The sequence below is a fragment of the Caretta caretta genome, chromosome 14, assembly GCF_965140235.1.
Source record: "Caretta caretta isolate rCarCar2 chromosome 14, rCarCar1.hap1, whole genome shotgun sequence".
NCBI lineage: Eukaryota > Metazoa > Chordata > Testudines > Cheloniidae > Caretta > Caretta caretta.
In genome coordinates, this window is record NC_134219.1 from 11,260,297 (window position 1) to 11,286,525 (window position 26,229).

The following is a 26,229-nucleotide window of genomic DNA, read 5'->3' on the forward strand; positions in this document are numbered from 1 at the left end:
TGGCAGAGATAAGTTGAGACATTGTAGTGAAATTTCATCCAAGATGACTACTGGCTATGAAATCTGAGTAACCAAGTCAATGCAACATATCATATCGGAGAATAAAACCCCTTATTTCCAAGTAAGCCAACAAGTGTTGCAGAACAGTGTAGTTTAATGGATGGGGTACTGGAATGGGATTCACAGAACCTGGATTCCATTTCCAGCTCTGCCTGTTGCCCCTTTTCCCTTCCCACCCTTTGTCTGACTTGTCTATTTAGATGGCAAGTTTAGAAGACAAGATAGGGTCTATCTCTCACTATACTTTTATATACTTTCACCATACTTTTGCCAACAGAGATTTCTGATCTGTATCTCATTTCTATGATAAATGATTTAAAAATGTAGTCATCTCAAAGCCATTTGGCTGTGCATGTAACTGCCCCATGGAAACTCACCCTTACTATGGTTACATTTGTCCCACTCCTTACGACTCTTGGTTACACCTGCCTGTCTTGTTTTAATTAGACTGTAAGTATTTAGGGGCAAGAGCTGCACTCCGTTTTTGTACAGTACCTAGCATAATGGGGCCCTGATCCTCTGGGAGTCCTCTAGATGCCATGGAAATAATAATGTCAGCTTCAAAGATTAAGAAAATTAGTAGAGCTGGTTGAAAATTTGCCAGAGGAACATTTTTCTGTTGGAGAATGCTCATTTGTCAAAATAGAAACTTCTGGTTGGAAGGTGTCCGTTCCAATAAAATTTCATTTTGAAACCATTATTTTGTCAAAAAGGGCATTTAGGTAAGGTCAGAAAGTTCTGTTTTGATATTTTCGGAATGGAACATTTACATTTTTCATTTCAGTTCGGTTTGAAATTTTTGAAATTTTATACTATTAAAAAAGTCAAAATCTGAATGAAATTTTTGATTTTCTCCAAATGAAACATTGCAATGAATTCAAAACAAAATTTTCAAAAATGTTGTTGTGCAGGAAATTAAGAAATTCTCTGCTTTTCATTCCAAAGTGGAACAAAAACAAATTTAGAAATCATAACATTTCCAGCAAACCTGAAATTCTGGTTCTCTAGAAATTAGAAAGGAGACAAAGATGCTTGGGGACAGGGGAGGGATTCCTAATCTGAGACTGTCTGTGTTATTTGGACATAATTCACCGCGTTACGGTAGTTACACTGGCTTGAAGCAAGACGTGCAGCACATTAACCCTTCATTACCAAGGGCAACTGCCACTCTCTGTGGTGCAGGGATTTTATGATGTTAAACCCAAGCTACTTCAGACTTCAGTAATGACACATGCCCTTTGGAATACCTTGGGAAGCATGTGGTGGATAGAGTTTTCTCAGCATCCTCTCTATACCATTCACTGGAGCCAGAGTAGTGGATGGAAAAGGGGAAAAACCCATAAATGTTAATGCAGGCTAAGGCTATATCAACATTTGCCCATTTTCTCTGCAGAGTCGAGGACAATGAGTAATCTCTGCCCTTCCCCCAATTTCTGCCACTTTCTCCTGCTGCCCATAGTGTGCACACACAGCCTTCTGAAGGGCTCTCTTTATGGGACGAGGGAGTGGGTGGGTGGATGAGGAGGAGAATACAGTGCCATGGAAGTGGCTTAACACCGTCTTCACAGTGTAAAGGGAGATCTGCACAAGAAGGGAAGTTTTCCAGCCCCTGATCAGGCCCTATTTTTGTTCTCATGGCCAGAGTAATGGTCCCATTGGTCTCCTTGTTTTTACCACCTAGAGACAGAATCTCTGGGTCTTTCATCTTTAGCCCATTTCTTACTGCAAGATTTGCTTCCACTGAGCATCTTTTTAAACTTTCCTTTTCCAGGATCTCTGGTTTCACTGCCTGACCCACATCAGCACTCTTAGCAGGCTCTCCAAGAGGGATCAAGAACTTGAACATCTTCCTCCTCTTTCTCCCCTCATGGCTGCTAATAGAGTTATCAGGTGAAACGTGTAAAACCTGTTTCACAAAGCAGTGTCCCTGCGTGTGCCCTTCTGCAGGGGGTCTATGTATCTCTATGTATTGAGCTAGTGGTTGGAAAGATGTGATGTGAGCCAATGTTACTAACCTTGACCTCCAGCTCTTACACGACTGCAGGACATACATTAGGGCTTGAGAATTGGTCCACCCGTGACTTTTAAGCTAATGTTACCACTCTCATTTAGGCATGCACTATTTTTGTAGAGAATTTGCAAGCTGGAATCATTTTGTAAAAACACTTATCTAGTTTTCTCTATTTTTACTTGTAAATGAGGGGAGCGGTTGTAAAGATACATTCCCTGCCTCTCAACTCGAACTAGAGGAGACAAGCCAGCCTATGATAAACCCAGGACAACATTTCAGGTAAGGGCAGGAGTGAGAAGATAGGAAGAGGGATTGCTCGAGGGGGAATCTGAAGGAGGAGAGTGACGGACAGAGAGACGGTCCTTGGCATAGCACAACAGAAGATATCATGTATGAAGGGATGGCTGAAGAGAAGTGGTTAGGAAATTGTGTTGAGGGAACAGACATAAGCATAGGGGAAGGATAGCACAGAGCAAGGTGAGAGCAAGCATATGTAGCACTTTATCGATAAGGACAAGGAGCTTGAACTGAAAAAGAGACATCAGACCGAGAGGGGGATGCACTGTGGGGGTAGCAGACGAAGATATTAGAGAGGAGAGGGTTAAGCACCTCTGTGCAAGACAGAGCTGTTTGGGGCTCAGCTGAGAGTATGGACCGACTTTGCGCAGGAACTAAGGACTACCACAAACCACCACTGCTCCAAGTGCAAGGTGGACTTCTTTGACCTTGTCTCTCTCTAACAAACACAGAACAGCAAAAACTAACTAACTAAAACAAAAACAAAACACTACACTACCCACACAAGGATGAGAGAAAGAACTACCTGTGAGAGATGTAGGTATATTGCATAAAGTACTCCTGGAAGGGGCTACGATGAGGAAGGCAGTCCAATAACCTGAACAGACTAGCAGCTGCATTTTGTTAATTGACTGGAGGAGAAATGGGGAGAGACTATGAAGCCACATAAGAGAAAATCATAGTGATCACAGAGGTGACCACTGTTTTAAGCCAGTAGCTAAAGTAGATTGAAACAGGAATGGAAGCATTCACCACACCGACCAAGAGGAGGACCACCTGCTGGGGACCTCAGCTTACCCAACCCAAGAAGAAGAGTAGGGCTTTCCTCTGCTTTTAGCCTCCGGATTTCACTGTGGAGACAGTGAGGAAAAGGCAGCAGGGCTGAGCAGGAGACTTGATGTAAGGGGAGAGGGAAAGGAATCATAAAACATAGTTCAAATATTTTCTTAGGCTATGATTTTTATCACATCGAAGCTGGGCTACAACACAAACCCAACCCCAAGCTGTCCTTTACATTTACAGGAGATCTGCACAGATAAGTCCCTCCAAATAGTTGACTATTTAAGTGCAGCAGGAGAAAAATCAAGTTGGAAACATCTTGAAAAGTTGAGAATTCGAAGCTGAAATGAACCATCTTTGATTCCATAATGAAGACCAGCAGCATTATGATTCCATAATGAAGACCAGCATTTGATTTCAGATCAACTTGCTTCAATCCATCATGCTTTCCCTCTCTCCACATCCCCAGGAGGCTGTTCTGTTAGCAGGCTGTATTGACAACTTGGGTTTAAGTTTGAACGAAGGCAGTTTTTATAGCAGTACATGCACGGGGATGCTGCCTAGTCACAGTGTGAATCTCACTAACCTGCTTATCAGCTGTGACAAACAATTTATATTTAAAAAAATTTGTAAATGACTAAATCAGTGGGGGCTCTAAGTAACGTACCACTTAGAGGAGAAGAGCTGGAGCAAATGATTTTGTTCCCATGACTCGTCAGAGGGGCTGATCATGATCTTGGTGGGTTGGAACTTTTCCATTTCTTAATTAAAAAAAAACACAAAAAAGATTTAACTGAATCGTACCACAACCTGACCAACATTTTATTTCTGCCTCCAGTCTTAGTGCTTATAAAAGATGCTCTGATGATTTAACCACATAAGAGCAAATCTCAGTGTGGGAATATTCGGAAAGTGCTGAATTTATTATTGGTATAACAGTAGCCGCTAGAAACGCCTAGCTGCCCAATTATGCTAGGTGTTCTGTAAAGTAAAAGATCATTTGTCTCAAAGATCCTACAGTCTAAATAGAGATTAAGCTTGGAGGATGTAAGAGAGGCATAAAGTGATGACCTTCACACACTGTTCAATGGCAGGGCCAGGAATAGAACTCAATCTCAGCCCAGTGCCCTACCCACTGGATCGTGCTACCTCTTGCTAGATGTTAAGTGAAGATCAAAGGCAGAGGCTAGGGCAGTGGCCTCAAGGGCTGCAGCTAAAATGTTGTGACAAAGTAATGATGAATTGGGCTGATGAAGGCATGGCAAAGGAGGTGTGTGCTACATTCTCTGAATACTATCTGTATGACTTGTGCTCAGTGGATAAAGTTCACCCCCATGCAGACATACCACACAAGGCTCTGTGCACCACTTACTCCCTATTTAAAATGTATCCTGCTCTGGAAAATAACTGTGCAAAAGAGGCATTGGGGAATCACAAGTTGATCATTTTTCATTAACTCCATACCAAATGGGGCCAGTTCACAAGTAAAAAAGACGTTTTGAAATTGAAAAGTTTCCCCCCCTGCCCCCCCAATTCTCAGCGCTGCAAGCTCAACCCACAATCTGAGAATCAAGATTCTTGTAAGGTTCTACAGAGTATGCCCTCATAATTACACCTGTACAGTTCCATTGCTTTCAGATTATGCCTGTTGCCTTTAATGGATTTGCACAGGTTTAAGTGATTGGAACACAGTAAATGTCTCTCTCATTCTCCCACCCACTCAACACAAAACAAAGCCTATATTTAGAAACAGACCAATTGCCACATCTTTAAATCAGGACCTATAATGCAATCACACAAACACAGCTACTATCCATAAAATAATAAACCTCCTCTATGGGCAGGGAGTGATGGGGGAAAGCCTTTTAACTTATCTCATCAGTTTGTTTTGCTTTGCCTTCTCAGAGCCTGCTTCCCTGAAGTGACCTTCTGGCTGCAGGACTCCATGGAAACAGAAAGCACAGACCACAGCAATGATATATTTCTATTGTCTGGGACATGGAGAACAGTGCTATGGGGTGGACAGTAAGCCATCACTGTGGATAGAAAATGGGAACTCATTTTCATGACTTTGGAATCAGGTTGCACTTTCATAAGTTCATAGTGCACACTGACAACAAAAGCAATTTACCTCCCTGGGAACCTGATAGACCCAAGTTGGGTCTATTCTCTCCTGAAAGCCTCCAGTGAAAGTTGGAACAGGGCTTTACCCCTTATCATCTGGGCCCACCCAGAACCAACTTCTCTTAGATTCCCTTGTTCATCTTATTCCTGCAAATAAATGAGTTGCAGAGTTTTCTTTGGGGGGGACTCAGTTCCTGTCTCCTTGACAGCAGACTGATTTCATAGCCCTTTCCATGTTATTGGAATTAACAGAATCTCTCGGAGAAAGCTCACTGCTCCGTCACAGGCAGAACAAGCATGGCCATTTTCCAGAAAACAAACTTGTGCAACATAAATAATTGACAATTTCTTTCAAAGAATATGAACATCTTCCTAACTGCACAGCCTTATGAGGATAGGTCTGACCAGAGAAGATCAGATTTAAACCAGAATGAAATAGTATGATATTATAACAGCATCAGTTACACTGAGCTTGAACATGCCTTTATGGATTCTCTAAGAACTGAATCCTGCATCCTTGGGTGTGGAGGGACCTGCCTGCCATAAAACTTCTGTTGCCTTCCCACATGGGTAAAAGTGGGGAGAGTGACAGGATTTTGGGAGTCCATACATCCCCTACACACCATGGAGGCCAGTTCTCTGCACCCTCTGAGTGCACCCCATCATTCCCCCCACAGGCTGACAGTTACTTGTCCAAAGGGTTTGGTGTAACCTTAAGACTAAATGATGAACAGATTAAAAACCAATAAGCAGGATCTATTTGTGAATTATTTGTTCTGCAAAAGAGGGGCTAACTTTAGATCTATAGCTCTGCTCACTGTACAGATGGGCAAATAAAAGCACAGAAAGTATAAATAACTTTTCAAAGTCCCCACAAAAGTCTGAAGTACACTGCGAGCTTAGACTAGCATTCCTGCCACTCAGTCCTCTGGTCCAACTACCTGTCAGTGTCTTTGCCAGCTTGACTAACTTTCCACTGCTTTCACACCTTCACATGGGGCCTGCAATAGCTCTTTCTCCTTACACTGTTTTTTACGTATCACCTGCTTTACTAAGTGATTATTCTGTTGACAAGCGAGTATAAAACAACCATCTAAAGCATGAAGATGGAAGAGCATGGAAAATGTATGTGTTTAGAATGCATTTAGTGTGGTGTCTCTTCATTCCTTTAACAGACTGGCTGGTCATACCTGTAACTTGGGGAGAGTTTAGTGCCCAACCAATTAATTCACTTGATACATCTGCTAAACCATCACATCTGCCATTTTGATTCGGAAAATTCTTTTCAGTAAGATCTTTGAGCTCTTACCAGACATTACTTCAAAGGGGTTCACTGCACATTACTTCTGTAGAGAGCATCCAAGCAAGCAAGCAAGCAAGCAGTAAATGTATTCTTCTAATTGGTTTGGTAAATGGGGCTTTGTGCAGAATTTGTTTAATCAAGCACCACCAGAATTGCAAAGGCCTTTCAACTTTTTATTCAGAAGATGATGAATCCATGATTTTCTGTCTTCCGAAAGGGAATACAAAACCCTGGGCTGATCTGTTTGGATTTATCTACAGTGGCTCAGAGGTTTGTCCTGGCTGCCAGCTTGCTAATGTTGTGAGTATTCAAGACTGCTCATCTCATAAGTGATGCAAATGGGAACCCAACCTGCTGTCTCAATGGGTAGATGGTACAATTTTCTTTGACAGGAATGTTGGCAAGGTGTCCAGCTCCCAAATTTAATCTGATTAACTTTTTTATTTTTATTATAACGTCCATCAGCTATTGACAAATCTATTGGCCTTCCAAATTAAGGACTAAAATAAAATACCAGTTCCTCTAATGGACGATATAGGGTGCAGGCCTTATCTTACTGTCCCTTTGCCCTCCCGCAACAATTCCTTTCTTGATCACAGGCCAAACATTGAAACATACAATAAATTCTTAATTAGAGGACTATCCTGATTAATCATGAAAGGCTAGATGGTAGCATTGTGATTCTTGGTTAGAAGCTTTTAGTCATACTCCCCTTGAACATAGAACATTTTGTTTTGTTTTGTTAAGAAGATGCAGTGATTCAAATCTTCAAGAGTGTGAGAGTGCATTACATACATTGCTGCTTTAGGCAGAACTGGCCCCACCTGTTTAGAATTAACCCGCCCAAGTACCTCATCACGTTCACAAACATCAGATGACTTATTTTGTCATGGTCCAATCCTCTTTTCCTTCTCCAACACTGAGCCCAATTTTTAATTTAGCTGTTGCCAGGCATAGCTGCCATTCTTACCTAACGCTGGTACCACTTTTAGATTCAGCTCAGGATGGAAGCCTGCTAGTTGCTTTCCTGACACACATCACTTATGGTGACATACACAAATCCTTCCAGAGTCCAGGGAGACCTGATCTTAGGCTGCACTGAAATAATGTATAGAGAATCACTTAGAGCTGATTGAGAAAGGGATTGAATTGAACCCCGAAAGGGCATTTAGAATTCACAAGCAATGAATTCTGTGCTGAATTCTTTTGAACAAATATGCCTTTCCCTAGCAGAAACCACGGGCTCAGCCCACATCTGCTGCCTTCAGTATTTCTATTCATAGCTTGTACAATTGGGAAATGCAGAAAATCTTGTTTACATGGCCAGAGGCTAAGATAAGGTCAGTTACTCAGCTAGAAACATCCAGACCTTGGAAATGCTCTTATTCTTCCTATTATTGTTTCAATGTTCCACTTTTCTTGTGGTATTAAATCCCACTCTGTCTACTGCTCTGGGAGCGATCGGTCAGGATGGAGGAAGTTGTCTGTCACAATGGCAGCCCTAGGTGGGAGGTGTTCCCGCCTTCAGAGGTACCCAGGCAGGGTCCAGCTTTGGCTACTCTTACTCACGGAGTAAGTCACCACTCAGCATGGCAAAAGATAGCCGAATCTGGTTCATTATTAGCCAAGCATTTTGCATCTGTCCCTCATGATCTCTCTTCCTAATTGTGATAAATCCTTCTGAAATTAGCTTTATCGTGCCAATGCCTTAGACATTCCCTCTTCCTGTTTCCCCTCCCGGGTAGACAATTCTCCTTCAGTGTTAGGAATTACTATTTAATAACTCAGCTATGTAACTAACATTGGGACCATGTGCATGTTAATATTAAGATAAACAGATCCCTTTCCAGAAATACCATGAAATTTACGGAGGAACATTATGTCAACAATAGCGACAGAACCATGGAGAGGGTATTTTCCTTCATGCTGCTGCATGTCGGGGAGATGTCTTGGCTCAAGTACACTTTGTAATTTAAGAAAAGGATTATGAGTCCAAGCAACAGCAGTACCAAGCAATTAATGAAATTGCTCTTTTGGGAGGGCTCAGTGTACTCTCTTAAATATGTTGAAAATTACCCACAATTCCTGAAGGGCTCTACGTGGAACAAAAGCCAGAATTAAACCCTGAACTTAATATAATAATGTGGAATAAATCTTGAGGCTGCTAGTCTGCAAGTTCCCTCTACTTCTTGCTTTAAGTTATCATTCTACCTGCTGCATACATCTCTCTACTGCTGCACGACTCACCAGGGGATTATGGATATAACATTTCATTTTAATATTTTATTTCTGCTAATATTTATTTCAAATGTAATATGTTCGAATATCACTATCTCCCCCGGTGATGGAAGACAAGGCAGAACTGGGCTGTAGAAAACACATAATCCCATTCAAAGTAACCAAGTAAAGCTGTGAACCAGCCTTTGTGTCGTTCCAAGCAACAACGGCTCATGTCACTGGCCTACACATCTCAGGAAGAGGGGACAGATCTAAATCAGTGGCTCAAGCTTTCCAGACTACTGTACCTCTTTCAGCAGCCTCATTTATCTTGCATACCCCAACTTTCACCTCACTTAAAATCTTCTTGCTTACAAAATCAGACATATAAATACAGAAGTGTCACAGCACAATAGTACCAAAAAATTGCATGTGTTCATTTTTACCATATAATTATAAAATAAATCAACTGGAATATAAATATTGTACTTACATTGCAGTGTACAGTATATAGAGCTGTATAAAAAAATCATTGTCTGCATGAAATTTTAGTTTATATGGACTTCACTAGTGCTTTTTATGTAGCTTGCAAAACTAGGCAAAGATCTAAATGAGTTGATGTACCCCCTGGAAGACCACTGTGCACCCCCAGGGATACATGTACCCCTGGTTGAGAACCACTGATACAAAGAATCTCTTCTCGGGGAACACTGAGGCAACACCCACAGTTCTGCAGCATCATCCCAACTCTCTGGAGAACTGCTTCAGTGGTGTTTGAGGAGGGAATGGAGCAAAAACCAGCTGCTTCCCCTAGCTAAGCTTGTAGATTTTGATTCCAGAATCTGATCAAGAGTTGATGCTGTGCTGGGCCCACCGTTCCTCCCCAGAGGCTGTTCCTGAGCAATTGCAGGGGGAGTCAACCATGAGCAGCATAACTCCTGTTGACACTGTGCTGTCTGGTGATTTACACAGTTACAGAGAAAAGGAGTACTTGTGGCACCTTAGAGACTAACCAATTTATTTGAGCATGAGCTTTCGTGAGCTACAGCTCACTTCATTGGATGCATACCGTGGAAACTGCAGTAGACATTATATACACACAGAGACCATGAAACAATACCCCCTCCCACTCCACTGTCCTGCTGGTAATAGCTTATCTGAAGTGATCATCAAGTTGGGCCATTTCCAGCACAAATCCAGGTTTTCTCACCCTCCGCCCCTCCCCCCCCCACACAAACTCACTCTCCTGCTGGTAATAGCCCATCCAAAGTGACCACTCTCTTCACAATGTGTATGATAATCAAGGTGGGTCATTTCCAGCACAAATCCAGGTTCTCTCACTCCCTCACCCCCCTCCAAAAAACCACACACACAAACTCACTCTCCTGATGGTAATAGCTTATCAAAAGTGACCACTCTCCCTACAATGTGCATGATAATCAAGGTGGGCCATTTCCAGAACAAATCAAGGTTTTCTCACCCCTCCACCCCCATACACACACAAACTCACTCTCCTGCTGGTAATAGCTTATCTAAAGTGATCATTAAGTTGGGCCATTTCCAGCACAAATCCAGGTTTTCTCACCCCCCCCACCCCCCCACAAACTCACTCTCCTGCTGGTAAAAGCCCATCCAAAGTGACCACTCTCTTCACAATGTGTATGATAATCAAGGTGGGCCATTTCCTGCACAAATCCAGGTTCTTTCACCCCCTCACCCCCCTCCAAAAACCACACACACAAACTCAATCTCCTGCTGGTAATAGCTTATCCAAAGTGACCACTCTCCCTACAATGTGCATGATAATCAAGGTGGGCCATTTCCAGCATAAATCCAGGTTTTCTCTCCCCCCCACCCCCATACACACACAAACTCACTCTGCTGCTGGTAATAGCTCATCCAAAGTGACCACTCTCCCTACAATGTTACAGTTACAGAGGTGGACAATGCAAGCACTTAAATATTACCTTATAACACGGGCTACAGACATTATAGGTGAGATTAGTGCAGGTAGCATCTTACAAGCATTCCGTAACATCTAAACACAAAGCACATTTTTGTAATTCCGATACCTCTATCAACAATACTAACAGACAGGTGAGCCAGGCTAATTCCGGCTATGTATTTGTCAGTGTGCCGTTGAGATAAGGCAGGGGCTAGGCATGAGCTGGCACCTGGTTTGCCAGCATCACATATTCTCAGCAGATCATGGTAAGGTCAAGTTAGTTAAAGATGGAAAACAAAACTCGGATCATTGAGTCCATCCAACTGCATATGCAGCGTGTAGTACCCTTATAATTAACATATCGGATAATAAACAGCCATCGTAACACTCAGCCATCGTAAACACTGGTTCAGATTACTCAGTGTTTGCAGAGATCACCCAGAGTTATTTACTAATGAGTTAGAACGAGCATTGTTAATTGTTAAGCAATAAACTACACTACAGGTGAGATCACATTTTAAAATATAACAGATTTATTTGGGCATAAGCTTTCGTGGGTAAAAAACCCCACTTCAGATGCAGGGAGTGAAAATTACAGATACAGTCATAGATATATTGGCACTCCATGCATCTGAAGAAGTGGGTTTTTTATTCACGAAAGCGTATGCCCAAATAAATCTGTTAGTCTTCAAGGTGCCACTGAACTCCACATTGTTTTTGTGGATACAGACTAAAACGGCTACCCCTCTGATATTTTAAAATATGACAGACTAATCATTAATTATATTCACTGAAACTCATGACCAAAATACATGATGATAATAGATACTTAGTTTCCCTTCATAGTGAAAAAAAATAGTACCTAATATTTGATGATCGATATTTTTTGTTGCTCCCCATTTCTTAATAGTTACCATAATCAAATCTGGAGAGTTTGTATATTTGAGCTAGTAGTTCAAGGCTGTCCATTTGTCTGCAAAGTCTGACAAGTGATCAGAGAGTATAACTGTGATTATTCCAAACCTCATTTATCCAGAACGCCCCATTACCGATACAGGGCCATCTACATTCTTATTCTGCACCTTTCATTATGGTATTTGAGTGCCTAAGACAGGGTCACATTCAGAGCTGGGTAAATACTGCAAAAAAAATTTCCCATGAATATTCCAGTGAATTCTAAAGTGAATTCATTTAACAGCATTTGTTTTCATAGAATATTTGTGTATTACATTTTGTTCACAAGAAAGTTCATTGAAAGCAGATGCACAAGCTTTCGAATGCCAGTCAGTCTCCTTTCCAATGCATTAAAAAAAAAAATAAAAAGATTCTGAGTTAAGGTTTGAGAATCCTTTGGAGTTTCCATCTATGCAGCAATTCGGCCCGGATCAAAAGCCCACGGAAAAGCTCCCATTTGTCCTCAAGCTTATTAATAATTTCACAGGTTTCAGAGTAACAGCCTGAACTTTATTTCTTGAATTATGAACAGAGAGAAGTGTGCTTGTACTTCTCACACCAGTGCAAGTCAAGAGTAACTACTGAAGTCAGCGGAGTCACACCAGTATAAATCTGGTGTCAGAGAGAGGAAAATTGGGCCTTTTGTGTCTATGGTGGTTTTACTAAATTTATCAGCAGATTTTTTATACCATTGACCACAACCTGACATTCACTCATCTGTAGAAGAAACAGAAGTGGGGGAAAAAAGATGTAACACCTCATTTACCCAAAGTCTGATACAAATTTGTATAGTAAGAGGTCAAAGGAGCCCTTCCAATGCAGATAAAGTTGCAGTGTTACATCCTGATGGCTTCATACACCACTCACTGTAATTTATTTTTAAACAGTTTAATGGAGCATACTGATTTTACGTTCCTGCGTTTGTCCCACTTCCATGTGACAAAGCTGCTGAGTGTTTGACTTCAGCTGATGAACAAAGGAAAGACTGCTAACATTACTGGCTAACAGAATGCTGTGAGACATATCTGTGATCTGCAACTCCCATTGGTGTCAGCAGGAATTGTAGACATGCGTCAAGTGGCAGAACTTAGTTCTGTAGCCTGAAGAAATGCCATTACCTGAATGGTGAGTGCAAACAGTAATGCCTTGGAACTAGAAGCAGAAAGGAAGTTTACTTAAACTAGAGGCCAAGAGGGAGAGAAGGCAACTGATCCTCATCTGGAAGGCAAGACATGGAAAGATGTGCAACCAATGGTCATTCTGTGACATGCCTCCACTTTGACAATAAAGACATCACCACTAGAACTTCCAGGATGCAGTTTGCTTGCCTTGAGAAAAACTATTCTACGCGATGACAACTTCCCCACTAGGGCAAACCATCCCTGACTCTGTTTGCATCCTTATTGTTACCTACATTTTCTTGATTAATTTAGTTCAGTGACAGCACCAGTTAGGCTTTCCCCGTTCCCATCACCACCTGGAATGCTAAAGGAGCCAGGCAGCCAAACAAGTGGTGTTAGTTGGTTTCCATGGTAGAGAGAGTCAACTCTGTAAACTAGGGTGAAATTATCTTCTAGTATTTCAGACTCTGACCTTTACAGAATACAGCCCCAAATGATTTTCAGTCAGTGCCTGCTCTGTTTGATGAAGAAGCCCATTCTGAAGGTAAAAAGGCCATTGCATTGAGGCAACTCATTATTCCACTCTTCTGCTCTCTCTTGATAGATAACAATTCTGACCTTTGCTACAGAAATAGGTTGGGGTGTGCAGCAGAAGTTCATTTTGAGTGACACCATCAATGCTTACTTACTCTTCCAGAGACAGGAGACGCGTGGGTGCAGAAAATGCCATCAACAATCCAAGCAGCGTTGCTCACTGAAAATGAGTGGGGAAAATGTGTGATTCTCCCATTTCAGTAGGCAGGGCTAAACCCTTGAAAAGCTGGCCCTGTGAGCTTCCTGGCAATATCAACGGGTCTAGGACAAAACCATGCCGTTCTGTCTAATGAAGCAAGAGCAATTTGGGAATGAAAACAATGAGAGTTGCTGGGTGCTAAGCACCGAAGTGACCGGATTCTAGGTGCTGAAATGGAAACTGAACTCTTTGAAAAGCTAGCCCCAGTTAAAGATAGTGAGTATTTGAAAAGCTTGTTGTAATTAAATGAAGGAAATTCAGTATGCGAAAGTACCTTGTGTTAATGGGCTCACAAGAAATGTACTAACTATGTTAATGTTCAGACGGTCCTTATTTGGAAAAATCAGTCTGAAGCCTAATGATCAGTTCTTGATTTCATTCATTTTGTTAATTTTAATTCTAAGGTCATTTGATGTGGTGTTAAGGATGGTAATCTGTTCTGGTTTGCGCCAGATATTTTTTTTGCCCAGTCGGGCAGATAAATGAAATGCAAAAGTCTGAGCAATCCATTTTGCCAAGTTTCACAGATTACCAACCATATGAATCTACACTTAGGAGAGTCAGGTGTATACACATTCGCCAGTGTTCAGCTATTTCTGCTGAAGCTCCAGTCAGTCTATGCAGCTCATCAAAGGCATCTCTGGAGTGCTGTTGGTCATCAGTACATTTGCAATCTCCATGAAAGAAAAGAATTTCACTGCATTGTAAGCCCATGCATGGGTCAAGAAAAGTAAACACAATTCAATTTGGACACCATGCTGCTGTCCAAAGTTGGTACAGCCAACATTGCTGAGATCTGAGTAACTGCTTTCCTGCATTTGAAGCTTTTTCATTAATGACTTTGAAGGTCGTCAAATAGAGTAATATACAGTGACGCCATCAGGAGCAGTAATAGAATCAATAAGCTAAGGATCCTTGCTACTAATAAGGTCTTTGGCCTTTTGGAAATAATTATTTATAATCACTCTGTGATGTTTGTGCTATCTGACTTCAGGGAGCATTGGCACAGAGTATGCTGGGTGCGAGCCTCAACTACCATAAATGGGTATAGCTCCACTGACGTTACAATTTCCAGTGACACAGAAATCAGTGGGTCTTCTGCACCCACTTACACCACCTGAAGAGCTGGCCACTTATGCTCTCATTAGGCCACTGTTTAGCACTCTGTCCCATTGGTCCATTGTTTAGTGCAATCTATCTCACTGGTAAACAAACAAACATGGACCAAAAAACACCCCATAACAACCACAAAACTCCCCATAACAACCACAAAACCACAAAACTCCCACCTCATTCTATTCAATTCTAGCTCCTGGAGAGGAAAAGCTGGCAGAGTTTACCACCCAAGTGGTGAAGCTATGAGCTACCAACTGTTTCATTCCAATAAGAACATAAGAACGGCCAGACTGGGTCAGACCAAAGGTCCATCCAGCCCAGTGTCCCGTCCTCTGACAGTGGCCAATGCCAGGTGCCCCAGAGGGAGTGAACAGACAAGTTATCATCAAGTGATCCATGCCCGGTCACCCAATCCCAGCTTCTGACATCTGATGGTCCCCTTCGTTTCCCCAGCATCAGGGGGCAAGTGGTACTGAACAGAGAGGGCAATAAACTGAAGAATAACTTTTCCTTTAAAAAAGTTATTTAAAAAAAAATCAAATCCTTAATGCCAACAAGACCCATTGTAGCTGCCCTCCACCAGATAGCGATTGGCTGCTCACTAAGCACAGTTAATTATAGCATCTCTGCCAGTTTTTAATCACACAGATAAAAACCATTAAGGCAGCCACCATTCAGTACTGCATAATTCATACAAGTTCATTTTTCTTATGAACACTGCATTTTTATCTGCTGACTACGACACTGCTTCGAGTCCAATCTCTTTAGAAAGGAATTATAAGCAGGCAGCTATTTTGCAGAACTTTAACAGCTAAACATTCACTTGCTCACTAGGATAAGTGGATCCATGACGATGTTGCCCTGTAGCCAGACAACACCAGCACGATCACTTCCAAGCATTTAGGAACACAGGATTCATGTTCTTAAGCCATTTAGTCTTAGAAATACTTCAGAAAATTCCAACCGCCCACCCCACCTGTTGTCATGGTGAACTTGCCAAAAACTCTTCTCTATAGAGATGCATGGATTAGTTGGGAGGTCACCACATTATCCTATGGGACCCCAGAGTATTTCTTTCCCAATGAATTCACCCTGTTTTCCTTCTTGTCCGTGGAGTCACTTACAGAGAAAGACCAAGGGAATAGGATAGAAGGATTTTGGTGACTGCAGCATGCTCCAGGAAAACCGACACATGGACATCATCTGCTTGTATGCATCAAAATCACTTAACGTTTAGCCAGATGTGTGTGAGGTGCAACATTCAGTCTCATATCTAGATTCTGAACAGGCCAAAATTCAGGAACTGTTATTCAAAGGCCCATGATAGACACTTAGCCATAAATGAGAGCCGCATCCAGGGTTCGGGGCAGGCCTATCTCTAGTTTTTTCTGTATCCATTTTGACTTAAATATGAGTAAAATGAAGCAACAAGAACTACGAAGCCCTGTTTTTTGCTTTGGCCTCTTTTTTGTTCTGTTCCTGCTGCTGCTCACTTGTTTTCATCTCTGTGGGCCGGAGACAGTCACAGCATCAAATGGATCAGATTCAACGGCTAAGCGATATAAAATGGAAGGAACCAAGGTAAAATTCAAATGGGGAGGGCAAACTTTTTGGCCCGAGGACCACATCTAGAAATAGAAATTGTACAGTGGGCCATGAATACTCACAAAATTGGGGTTCGGGTGCTGGAGGGGGTGAGGGCTCTGGTTGGGGGTACAGGCTATAGGGTGGGTTTGGGGATGAGGAATTTGAGGTGTAGGAGAGTGCTCCGGGCTGGGACTGAGGGGTTCAGAGGATGGGAGGGGGCTCAGGGTTGGGGCAGGGGGTTGGGGCACAGGGGGAGGCTCAGGGGTGCAGGATCTGAGCGGCACTTACCTCAAGTGGCTCCTGGAAGCAGCGGCATGTTCCTTCTCCAGTTCCGATGCAGAGGTGCGGCCAGGCAGCTCTGCACGCTACACTGTCCACAGGCACCACCCCTGCAGCCCCCATTGGCTCTGGTTCCCAGCCAATGGGTGCTGCGGGGGCGGCATTTGGGATGGGGGCAGTGTGCAGAGTGGAGCCCCCTGGCTGCCCCAATGTATAGGTGCAGGAGGGGGGCTATACCACTGCTTCCGGGAGCTGCATGGAGCAGTCCCCGACCCTGCTCCCCGTCTGGAGCCCTGGACGGGGGCCATGCTGCTGCTTCTGGGAGCTCTGTGGTGCAGCCCCCGATCCTGGTTCCTGGCTGGAGCACCGGAGTGGGGCAAGCCCCAGACCCCATTCCCCAGCTGGATCTCGAGGGCTGGCTAAATCATATAACGAAAGTCCACCCCCTCCGAGATATACCAGTCCAAAGAGACAAACATACGAAATCCACATAGTCTACATCTCAGTTGCAAGTGGGGCTCAGCTGCTCTATCCTGAGAGTCTGGTCTCTCTTTCACTCAAACTCTCTTATAAAGCCCCCTGGCTCAGTTTTCAGCCCTTCCCAGGTTCTTTTCCGTTTCTCCCCATCAATCCCCCCGGGCTCTGTTGGGTCACTCCCTGCTCTTTTGCTGAGCAGCAACTACAGGGCTTCCTTTTCTCCCCTCTCTCCCCACCAAGACAACTTTTTCCCCTGGAAAGAGAACATCTTACTCTCCCCCAAGGCCTCTTATCTTTCCCGAAGAAGTCAAGTTACATGACCTTACTGCATCTTACCACCAGGGAGTGAACTAACTGTGTCACAGGCGGGGCTGAGGTTTACTTCTTCTTAAAGTGAATGCATCCGATGAAGTGAGCTGTAGCTCACGAAAGCTTATGCTCAAATAAATTGGTTAGTCTCTAAGGTGCCACAAGTACTCCTTTTCTTTTTGCCAATACAGACTAACATGGCTGCTACTCTGAAACCATTCTTCTTAAAGGGCCACCAAGTGACCCTCCCATTTATGACACCCTTTACAACTAGGAAAAGCTCCCAGTCAATATCCTTCAAGTCTTTCAACATTCACCTCCACCAGGACACATACAGGAAGCTGCAACCTCATGATGTGTAGACCCGTGGCAAATTATGATCGCTGCTATTGACTGGGTCCCTCTCTCAACCGTGGCCCATTCATCGACCAGTTATGCCTTATCTTTTAGGCTCTAAACATTTTGTGGGAGGGGCCGTTTATTATGTTTTAAGTACCTAGCACAATGGGACACAACCCATTTTTGAATTTAGGTGCTACTGAAATATAGAAGTTAAATAATAATAAATCTAGGGCTCTGGGAGCAGAAGAGTCACAGAGTGCTCATTGAAGTCAACTGGAGAACTCTTTCTCTTTGCAGACAAAGACAATGTATGGGATTCGGTACACTTCTCTAGGCAGCATAATGCCTGCCTTTGACTGTTAACACCCTATCACTCTAGAGCAAGAAAAACAAGCCAGCCCCAACCACATCTGAAGGTAGTTTACAAACATGATTCTAAGATGCACTTGGCTGCAGTGTGGACTGGGCTTTGCGGGCGGGGGGGCGGGGGGGGGGAGGGAGGAGGAGGAGGGGGGAAAACATACCTGGAGCTGTGATAAAGAGGTAGCAAATCCCTACTTTTTTACTGGCTGGTGTTCAAAGACTCATTAGGCCTGAGAGTGAAATACAGCATCTTGATTTCAAAATACTTTATCATACAAAGTATTTCTCAGGCCAACTCATTAGCAGTCTTACAAGGAGAGGCAAAGTTATCCAACTTATTCCCAACAGTGACCTCATTCCTAGGAAGAGCAGCAGTTGAGGTAAATTACTGCTTTTTTGTATGTGGTAATGATGCTGCCAAAAAGGAGGATGTATTTTATTACCTACAATTCCTCCAGGATTTTTTTGGGGGGATCATCTTTCTGCTGCGTAGATGCCAATCAAAGCTACTAGAGGGACCTGTTAACAATGACTTTTTAAAAGTAACATGGTTTTGGTGTGTGAGTCATATAAGAAACTAGCATTTTTGTGGAGTTCATTTTCATGTAATAAATCCACTGCCACGACAGAACTTGCTGCCACTACAAACTTCATTTCTTCTTTCCAGTGTTGCAAGGTGGCTAAATCATGAAGGCCATTTTTTGAGAGTTCTGGGATGTGCTAGTCATCTAGTACACAGTGATTTAGGAACGAGACCATGAGATTACAACCTGATTACAAGAAAAATGAATTTTCCAAAGTAGCCCTTGGAATAGTGGTCTGGGATCTTCCAGCAGTTAAAACTAATGACAAATTGATTCACTCTTACCTAAGGGGTTTTTAGGACTGTTAAGAAGATACATACTCTGGTGCCACCTGCTACTCCCATGGCTGTCACTGTGAGAAAAATGGACTTCCTATGGAGGGCCTCCCAGACTGTGATACATGTACGACTGGTGCTATATGAGTTTGATGTTTTACCGATTCACTTCACAATCATTATTTAAGTAGGTGGTACGTGACCCAGCAAAGTCTGGAACAGTGCTCTAGCCATAATGTTTTAACAGGCTATATACCAGATTTAAAATACTTTGGTTCTCAGGGTAGAACCTCAGATCTAACCTTGGGAGCACTGATTCTGCATCTCAGCCTTCTGAGGTAAATCAGTTTAGTTTCCGGCAGTTTACTAAGTGCGAGTCTTATGGACAAGAGATGAAAAACCATGAGTCTATTTTCTCAACAGGGAACTTAAAAACAGTCCTTTTCATAATAGTTCTGTTTGTCTCAGTCTTTGGCCAAAAGTTCCCCTCTGCCCATTGTTGTTCAATGTGCTTTGAACACCAAAATGCTGCCCACATCTCCAGGCATCACAGCACTTAATTGAAGTTAAGAATAAAGAACATATAAATTACCATACTGGGTCAGAACAATGGTCCATCTAGCCCGCCAGTGTCCTGTCTTCTGAGAGTGGCAAGTGCCGGGTGCTTCAGCTGCAATGAACAGAACAGGGCAATTATTGAGTGATCTACCGCCTGATGTCCAGTTCCAGCTTCCAGCAATCAGAGGTTTAGGGATGTCCAGAGCATGGGGTTGCGTCCCTGACCATCTTGGCTAATATCCATTGATGGACCTATCCTCCATGAATTTATCTACTTTTTTTTAAACCCAGTTATATTTTTGGCCTTTGGAACATCCTCTAGCAATGAGTTCCATAGGTTGACTATGCATTGTTTGAAGAAGTACTTCCTTATATTCGTTTTAAACCTGCTGCCTATTTATTTCATTGGGTGACCCCTGGTTTTTGTGTTATGTGAAGGGGTAAATAACATTTCCCTATTCACTTTCTCCACACCATTCATGATTTTATGGATCTCTATCATAGCTCCCCTTAGTTGTCTATTTTCTAAACTGAAGAGTCCCAAGCTTTTTAATCTCTCCTCATATGGAAGTGGTTCCACCCCCCTAATCATTTTTGTTGCCCATCTCCTTTTCCAATTCCAATATATCTTTTCTTGAGATTGTGCAACCATGCATACAGTATTCAAGAAGTGGGCATACAATGGATTTATATAGGGGTATTAGGATATTTTCTCACTTATTATCGATCACTTTCGTAATGGTTCCTTACATGCTGTTAGCTTTTTTGACTATCATTGCATACTGAGCAGATGTTTTCAGAGAACTATCCATGACGACTCCAAAATCTCTGTCTTGAGAGGTAACAGCTAATTTAGACTCCATCACTTTGTAAGTATAGCTAGGATTTTTTTCCCCACTGTACATTACTTTGCACTTATCAACATTGAATTTCATCTGTCATTTTGTTGCCCAGTCACTCAGTTTTGTGTGATCCCTTTGTAATTTCTCACAGGCAGTGTCAGACTTAACTATCTTGAGTAATTTACTATCATCTGCAAATGTTGCCACCTCACTGTTTACCCCCTTTTCCAATCATTTATGAATATGTTGAACAGCACTGGTCCCAATACAGATCTTTGGAGGACCCCGCTATATTCCACTTTCCCTTGTGAAGGCTATTTATTTCTACCCTTTGTTTCCCATCGTTTAGCCAGTTTCTGATCCTTGAGAGGACCTTCCCTCATGTTGTGTGTATATGGTTAGAGGCACATTAGAATGAATGGGACTCTATAAAATGAAAGCTATAACAAAATTATTTTCTGTTCACGCAGCAATCCAAGCTATAAGAAAAAAATACTATCCTGCAATGTCCCCAGAGGATTGTAATATGATTGTGGTATTAGGCCATTATTTTCACCTCCTTGCAATTGCGCAAATGAATTGGCCATAGACATTTTATTGCCTTTGATTAGCGCCTCACCAGCCCATATGAAAATGCCATAACATATGACAGAAAGATTATGGCAGAACTGGTAAAAAGCATAAAAAGACAGCAGCTAGAACAATAAAGAACCTTACAGTGCTGTAGTTATGGCAAGAGGCTAAGAAAATGAGGTTTGTATTCATTAGAAGATAAGTGATAATGCAGGGTCATAACTGAATTGTATAATATACTGAGGTTTATAGACAAGGTTGATTTAGTGAAACCCTCTGAAGTCATGACAGGCTAAGGAAATGCTCACTAAATAGGTGGACATGCTAATACAATTAATTCATTTTATCTTTATATGAGAGGCCTAGTCTCCTGGTTGGAAGTTCTATTATATTAAAGTGTTTACATCTTCTCTGTTAAAGAGAAACATTCTTCTGTTTCAGAATGAAGTTAAGAGCCGAGGTCTTTGACAGTGGAGCTCAGAGGAGTCAGACTGCTTTAAGCTAATGGGTTGAATGTCATCTCGAGATCATGAGCTGCTCAACATCCTTCAAGAAACAGAAGAATGTCTGGCAGAGATTAGCTGCTCACCTGACCATCCCTCACTGGTCCTCAGCACAACAACTGCGTGTTGCCAATTTAGAAGATGTCCTTGTACCAGAGCTCATATCCAGCTGTGTTTGCTCATGTTCTGTCCCCTAACAATGTTCCTCTGAACTCTGAGATATAGAAAAACATTCAGTTTTTCAAATGCATGAGGAGAAGTCTCGACCTTGGTTTATCATCCCATTGATAATCTAACTGAATTATAGATTCTGTTCTGAAGAATCCGTCCTATTGTAACTGTTTTGCAAAGTGCAAAGAGCAGCATTATATTATATGCTTATCTTTCTGAAACATATGGGTAAGAGGTAGTTCAACAATTCAGATCAAGTACTTCACATCCCAGCCTCTGGAATGCTTTCAAGCATTGTGCTGTGTTTTGCCCTGTGCAAAAGCAGGTTTTCGTTTGGCTGGAGTCAGCGGATGCCTTTGGATGTTTTACAATGAATGCTTCTCTTGAAATTGTGCAGGGTCAGGGTAAAAACCTCACGGCCTATCCTCACAGCCGTCCTAACCTCACAGCCCTGTCAACATTTGCAGAACGGTGCAAATTCATGGTAATACAGCTCGAGAAGTCATAAAGAAATAGGCTGTGAAGAAATGATGCGGAAATGCCACAAGTATGAGACACATCCAGCTGGGGCGCATCCACCCAATATATTGACAGGGCAGGCGTTTTTCTTTTTTCCCTGCACCTTAGTCATGAAGCAAAGCCATATTTCTTGCCATTCTCTGGCCTTTAGCCTAGCATGTTATTTTACACCTCATAAAACGTTTTATTAATAAAACTACAAAATAAAAAATAATTGTCAATGTCCTTCCCTGCTGTTGTAGATCAGGGCTGTGAAGCAGCTCCGAGTGTATTGTTTTGAGCTGCTGGCTCTCCAAGACCTGTCGATTGAATTTCCAAAGAAACTATGCTCAGCATATCTCTCTGCAGTGGTAGTAGGATTACCAGGATGCCTTTGGACTTGTCTACACTAGAAAGGGTTTGCCAGTTCAAGTATCCCAGTATGGATTTGCTGGCAAACAATCCTAGTTGAGACACAATTTATACTGGCAAATGAATGTTTATGCCTGCATAGCTTATACCAGTTCCCTGTACAAAATAAGATATATGAGCCCAAGGACTTTTTTTTCCTTTTTTTGACAGTATAACTGCATCTATACCAGGGTTTTTGCTGTCACAACTGTGTCAGTTAGGGCTGTGATTTTTTTCACACTTCTAACCAATATAGCTGTGCCTGCAAAATGTTTAAGTGTAGGCCAGACCTTAGTTGCATTCAGTTAAAATGTAGTCCCCTTTGAATTCATGAAATAGCACTAACAGTGGGTCTAGATCTTGTGTGTTACTATTGTTTAACATCTAGCCAATTGCTTGACTACACACTAGTAAAAATGTTCAAGACGCCGAATAACCAAGTTTAGCCAAACTGCCTAAAGACAAAGCAGTACAATACAGAAAGGGAGGAGTTAATACCATACCAGTCCTCACAGGAAGCACTTCTCTCACGTGCCAGTTCACCTTACACACAAGCTGTGCTTCTCAGGTGTGTGTCTGAGACTACATATATTTATAGCAGACCTGTTTACAGGCTAAAAAGCACTCTGTATGTCACCCAGAACTAATATTCACCAATCTGCATTTTTTTTTTTTTTTTGGTCTTGTTTTCCTCACATCAGTCAGTACCTTCCTTTATTTTGGATACTACATTCCAGGCACTAGTTGCCTGGGAAAGTACCTCCCAGCTTGTACCGGGACGTGGTGCCAATGTATCTTGTCTTTGACAAGTTTTGTATTTTCCAGTGCCAAAGCTGACTTTAACTTTGCAAAGTGTTATGGGATACTTAGCATGAGTGAACAGAATAACCGGAAGAGCAGAATACAGTGAGTTAACATAACTTCCCAACACCTATATACAATATTAATATTATATGCATCATACCTATCCATGTGGTGTGCCTATTTCTGTAACGTATATATGTGCTGGTTAATAGTTACAGACTTAAATTAGGACACTGCAGCAGGCTCTTTATCCTGAACCCAAATGCCTTGTTCATCAGAAAAAAGAAAAGGAGGACTTGTGACACCTTAGAGACTAACAAATTTATTTGAGCATAAGCTTTCGTGAGCTTGAGCTGTAGCTCACGAAAGCTTATGCTCAAATAAATTTATTAGTCTCTAAGGTGCCACAAGTCCTCCTTTTCTTTTTGCGGATACAGACTAACACGACGGCTACTCTGAAACTTGCCCATCAGAGGATCTCAATGTTTGTGATGCTTTGCGCTGCCTGCTTCAGGCACCTGCCTAAGAAATGGTCCTAGTTTCTTATTTGTGTTTTTCTGTCTCCTTGGACAGTTCCTCCCAAAAGAGGCGATGAAGTGGATGTTGCTATGGGACAATCCAACTGCCGTTAGTCACCACATGTTATTGCTCATGATCACTGTGGTCCATCAACCACAGTGGTCCATCTCACTCATGCCACAGATGCTGAGATCATCTCTGCTTATCTACGTAACAGATGGTTGGGCATTCATTGGCATATAGGCATCAACAATGTAGCCCTGCCTGTCTGAGGAGTCATTTAGTTTATAGTAGCTCATAGCTGAGGTTAAGAATAAAACCTCCACTGGAAATGGAAAAAGGGGAGTGAACCAAACAGGGCTACTTCACAGAAGGTATTTAAAGCTAGCCAAATGAGTTAAGGAGACTTACAGTGGCTTCTCAGGATTTCATGAAATTAGCGGTTAAAAAGACCTACAGTATTGCATCATCTAGAACATCTCGATTACCAATGCAAGATTCTTCCTAACAAGGCCTTTTCTGTGTCACAGAATTTAGAAAACAGGTGTAATACTTAGCTACCTCCCAGTGCTGTGTTGAGCCTAAATACATGCTTGTAAAGCACTTTCAGATCCTCAGATGAAAGATGTTCCAGGAATGAAGAAAATTATTACTGATAAATGCCTTAGTTACCCTGTTGGTTGCGTGAAAGAGCAGCACTCGTGTTCTCCAGAGGGAACTGTGGCCCGGACAGTGGGAAGGGAAGAGTGGATAGAAAGAACCCATCTCAATAAAAAAATCATAAATATTAGACATGTCCAGGGATATTCCACTTGACAGTAGGGTTGTTTATTCTCAATGGAATGGCAGGGTGCTTAACACAATATTAAAACTCCTTTAAAGGATGTATGCTGCAAATTTATAGATTCCAAGCCCAGAAGGCACCACTGTGATCATCTAGCAGATCTTTCACAAAACCATCCAGTCGTGATTTAAAAATTGTCCATGTTGGAGAATTCACCATGACCCTTGGTAAGTTGTTCCAATGGTTAATTACTTATTGTTTAGATGGTAAATTAGATTCAGAGAATATCCAAAGGAAGTTACTAAGATTGAGTTATAATTTTTGCAGCTATTTATATGATAGATATAAATGAAACCCACTCTCTGCAATATGTTCAGATGCAGGTTCATCCTGACATTTCACTTGAGGCCTGTGAACAACAAAATCATCAAAATAGGGGGGGAAGCAGAATTATTGGTGGATTTGTAATGCTTTTCACTAAGATCATTAGAATATCCCCTTTGATAGTAATGTCTGCTTTGAAGAGAAGCCCATCAAGAAGGTATTCAGAGCTTTAACAATGGCAAGATGATTTCCATCTCTTACAAACAACACTGACTCTGCCCTTATCATATCATCATAGTTTTGTTCAATATCTTCATTAATGATCTGGAGGATGGCATGGACTACACCCTCAGCAAGTTTGCAGGTGACACTAAACTGGGAGGAGTGGTAGATACGCTGGAGAGTAGGGATAGGATACAGAGGGACCTAGACAAATTAGAGGATTGGGCCAAAAGAAATCTGATGAGGTTCAACAAGGACCACTGCAGAATCCTGCACTTAGGACGGAAGAATCCCATGCACCGCTACAGACTAGGGACAGAATGGCTCGGCAGCAGTTCTGCAGAAAAGGACGTAGGGGTTACAGTGGATGAGAAGCTGGATATGAGTCAACAGTGTGCCCTTGTTGCCAAGAAGGCCAATGGTATTTTGGGATGTATAGGTAGGGGCATTGCCAGCAGATTGAGGGACGTGATCGTTCCCATCTATTCAATGTTGGTGAGGCCTCATCTGGAGTACTGTGTCCAGTTTTGGGCCCCACACTACAAGAAGGATGTGGAAAAATTGGAAAGAGTCCAGCAGAGGGCAACAAAAATGATTAGGGGGCTGGAGCACATGATTTATGATGAGAGGCTGAGGGAACTGGTATTGTTTAGTCTGCGGAAGAGAAGAATGAGTGGGGATTTGATAGCTACTTTCAACTACCTGAAAGGGGGTTCCAAAGAGGATGGCTCTAGACTGTTCTCAATGGTATCAGATGACAGAACAAGGAGTAATGGTCTCAAGTTGCAGTGGGGGAGGTTTAGGTTGGATGTGAGGAGGGTGGTAAAGCACCGGAATGGGTTACCTAGGGAGGTGGTGGAATCTCCTTCCTTAGAGGTTTTCAAGGTCAGGCTTGACAAAGCCCTGTCTGGGACGATTTAGTTGGGGATTCGTTCTGCTTTGAGCAGGGGGTTGGACTAGATGATCTCCTGAGGTCCCTTCCAACCCTGATATTCTATGATTCTATGATATAATAATTCCTGATTGGCATCAAATCATTGTTCCTGATTAAAATAATGCATTCCAGTTGGCCGTTTGGGCACC

At 42.3% G+C, this 26,229-nt stretch overlaps 1 protein-coding gene across 1 annotated transcript in view; it reads right to left on the bottom strand.

Annotated features, from left to right (window-relative positions):
• The window catches only part of TOM1L1 (target of myb1 like 1 membrane trafficking protein), a 244,849-nt gene that overhangs the window by 60,154 nt on the left and 158,466 nt on the right, over positions 1 to 26,229 (bottom strand). Inside the window, exon 2 of the mRNA XM_075119249.1 lies at positions 19,530 to 19,607. The gene's annotated coding sequence lies outside the window, so the exon portion shown is untranslated. The remainder of the gene's footprint in view (positions 1 to 19,529; positions 19,608 to 26,229) is intronic.